The following is a 4,212-nucleotide window of genomic DNA, read 5'->3' on the forward strand; positions in this document are numbered from 1 at the left end:
GCACATTGTTGCAGCTACTGTGTCAATCCACCCTCAGTTGTTTTTTTGAGCTCCCTCCAACCTGCAGGGCTCATCATCCAGAACTATGTCAAACTGTGTTCCACTACAATTCATAAGGTTTTCAGTGGCCAGTATTTTCAGAAGTGGATCTCTGGGTCCTCCTTCCTAGTCTACATTAGTCTGGAAGCTTCACTGAACCTGTCCACTCTGGGTGACTCTGGCAATATTTGAAATACTCATGATACAGTTTACAGCATCGCAGCACTATGCAAGCTCACAGTGTTCCTTTGGTCACTTAAAGTAAGATACTTTCTGTGTTTTAGTTACAATAAAATATTTATTTCTTCATGCTTGTGTAAAGTATAGTGAATATTAATAAACGTTCATGTTTAGATGGGAAACTAACACAGAGTCCTAGAGAAAGTAATTATTTTCATGGATGGTTATCGACCAATTTCTCAGGATATATGAACTCTAAATAAAAATTCAAACAAAGATGATATTAACTCATTATGATTGTCTTTTGAGACCGCTATAAAATTCTCTGGTTACTGAAGTGAACAAAATTGCATTGATCACATGGTTTCTTCTATTTACATACAGTAATCAGATCGAGAAAAGTTGATGGGACATTATGTTAGCGCATAACTGTTGGAGAAATGACCCTGTTATTATACCATTTTCTCAAGAGGATATGACTATAGGAAGTTATATCATCTATTAATCATATTATTTCCTTAGTGAAGTATGCAATGTTTCATATATAGATGATTTCATTGCCAATACATGGTATTTGGCTGTCTTACAAGTGTTATTAGTGACATATAACTTTGGAGAGGAGTTAAGTGACATTTTAACAGAAAAAGAAGATATTATCCATACTGTGATGGGTTTACAAATCAAGCCAAATTCCTTGAATGATACTGATTTAAAATTAAATCAGTGCCTTGGTCATATTGGATTATAATAAGATTTAGATAAATATGATTTGTAGCTATCAGAACTTTATTTAATATGTGAGAAAATTAGGCAGATATCTGTAGTCTGCTTTTGAAACTAGACATGCTATGATTCTTATTGTAAGAATCTTAGCTGATTTTATAACACCAAAAATGTCTCTCTTCTACACTAAGACTGGTGTGAACTCTAGAGCTGATCTTATGCCATGGGAGACTGGAAGGTGGTATAATTTTAGATGTTACAGACGAATCCATCCCCATTACCTGCACCCCTCTGCAGTAACTCCTTCAGGCTTTCAGTCACTTGAAATATCATAGTCCTCTTAACATAGGACATTGATTATTCACAAATGATTTATTATTGTATGAAGATTATGTACCGGGAACTCTTGCAGGCGCTAAACATGTAGTAGTGAACCATGAAAACAAACTGCAGTTCCACTCTAGTTACAGTGACTAGTTCATAACCAATTCACCTTCTGGATGCTAGCTAGGCAATCGAGTATAACCACTAAACACATTGTTAAGTGTCATTGAATCTCTTCTGACTCACAGCGACCCTGTATAGGGTTTTTAAGGCTTTAAATCTTCAAGGGAGCTGAAAGTCTCATCTTTCTCCTCTGGAGCAGCTGACAGGCTCCTTGTGGTTCACAGTCCAGCGTTTATCATATGGAGCCGTCACACTCCCAAACCAATAGTAATTGTTGTTGTTAGGTGCCATCGAATCAGCACCAACTCATAGTGACCCTATGTACAGCAGAATGAAACAATGTCTGATCCTGGGCCAACCTCACTACTGTTGCCACACTTGAGTAGCAACAAATATGAGAGGTAGATTTTAGTTTTAATATATCAATAATTACATTAAATATAAGCAGACTAAGTACTCCCAAGCTATATCAATGATTGTTAGACTAGGTTAAAATAAACAACTTCTTACAAAAAACATGCTTTTATATATAAAACCAACAGTCTACATTGCTCTCAATGGAGAGGAACTGAAAGCCTTCCCTCTGCAAACAGGAACCAGACAAGGATGCCTTCTATCACCACTCCTATTCAATATGCTGGAAGTCTTAGCAAGAGCTATACGGCAAGATAGGGAAATTAAAGGCATTGAAATTGGCAAAGAGGAAATAAAACTCTCTCTATTTGCAGACAATGTGGTCCTATACATAGAAAACCCCAAAGACTCAGTAAAAAAGCTACTAGACCTCATTGGAAGATTCAGCAGAGATTCAAAGTGGCAGAGTATAGGATCAACATACAAAAATCAGTTGGATTCCTTTATATTAATATTAACAGCACTGAAAAAGACATTAGAAAAGCAATACTATTTATAATAGCTGCCCAAAGAATGAAATAGCTCAGAATAAATGTAACCAGAGAAACAAAGACCTATGCAAAGAAAACTACAAAACACTACTACAAGAAACCAAAAGAGACTTACAAACATGGAAAAATATACCATGCTCCTGGATAGGAAGGCTCAACATTGTGAAAATGTCAATACTGCTCAAAACAATTTACACATATAATGCAATCCCAATCCAGCTCTACAAGAGAAACAACAATTAAAAGACAAATAACCTAATTACAAAATGGGCACAGGACATGAACAGACACTTCACCAAGGAGGAGATCCAGGCAGCCAACAAACATATGAAGAAATGTTCATGATCACTAGCCATTGCTGTTGTTGTTAAGTGCCGTCAAGTCAATTCCTACCCCTAGCGACCTTGTATAGGGTTTCCAAGGAGCAGCTGGTGAGTTTGAACCACAGACCTTGCAATTCAAAGATTTTGCAGTCTGACACATTAGCCCACAGCGCCACACCAGGACTCCATTTAGAGATATGTAAATCAAAACAACAATGAGCTATCATCTCACACAAGCAATAACAGCAAAGATCAAAAAAGCAGAGGACAATAAATGCTGGTGAGGATGTTGAGAGACTGGGACCCTCCTACATTGCTGGTGGGATTGCAAAATGGTCCAACAACTCTGGAAAACAATATGATGCTTCCTCAGAAAGTTGGAAAGAGAAATACCTTATGATCAAGTAATTCCTCTACTTGATATTTATCCACAATAAATAAGAGCCACAACACAGGTAGATATATGCACATCAATGTTCATAGCAGCACTATTTACAATAGCAAACAGATGGAGACAGCCTAAGTGTCCATCAAAGGAAAAATGGATAAACAGACTCTGGTACATACACACAATGGAATATTATGCTACCTTGAAGAATAACAAGGAAGCTCCAAGCCACTGCATAACATGGATGAACCTTGAGGACATTATGCTGAGTGAAATTAGTAGTCAAATAAGGAGAAATACTACATAGAACCATCATTGTAAAAGCTTAAGAAAAAGGACCCACCCTAAAAGGGGGAAAAAATTATTTGTTGGTTACCATGGTGTGGGGGGCGCGGTGAGGGGAGGAAGGGGAAGGTAGAACACAGGGTAGGGAATAGACACAAAGATAGTTTGGGTGCTGGCTGGGGGCAATACACAAGAAGTGGGAGATAAATGGAAGAACAAGGCAGATGGGAGAACATTTAGGCATGTTTGCATGGGTTAAGTGGGACAAAGGTAAATAGTGATGTATGCTCAACCTTGGATAAACAGAGCTCTGTGATATAGGGACTGAGGTATGGTTTGAATGGGTAAAAGAGGGCAAATAATGTTAAGATGCTTGGCTGTCTTTTGAATCTTGAGTTCCCTTGTCTAATATTGTAAAATAGACACTTGAAGGGAGAGAAAGGAGTAGCCAGAAACATCACCATAGAAAACTTCTAAGTCCGTCTTCAGCCTATAACTGATTGGAATACCTAAAATGGGGCTAGAACTTGTCCAGTGAAGGAGGCTTCCTGCGGAGCCTTTGCATTGCAGAACACCATAGATGGAATCCTGATCCCCATCCAGAATCTTCTGAGGTGGGAAATTTCCACTTAAGGGAATAAGCAGACCATCCTGGAGCACCTGGAAGAACAGAAGATACTTCTTGAAAGAAAGACCAGCAGAAAAAATAAAAAGCAATAATGGCAATCTGATTGACTACTACAAGAATAAGCAAGTTGTTTGCTGGGAGACATCAAGGAAGGGAGAGGGGCTGTGTGCGATGGCCTGGGGGCAGGCTTGTGGGGTGTACCCTTTGGTTGTTTGAATGGTTATATATTCCTGAGTGCTTTGGTGTACATCCCAAAAAAAACAAAACAAAAAACCCAGAGGGAATGGAAGCAAA

Source organism: Chrysochloris asiatica, unplaced genomic scaffold, assembly GCF_000296735.1.
Source record: "Chrysochloris asiatica unplaced genomic scaffold, ChrAsi1.0 scaffold00008, whole genome shotgun sequence".
In the NCBI taxonomy this organism is placed as follows: Eukaryota; Metazoa; Chordata; class Mammalia; order Afrosoricida; family Chrysochloridae; genus Chrysochloris; species Chrysochloris asiatica.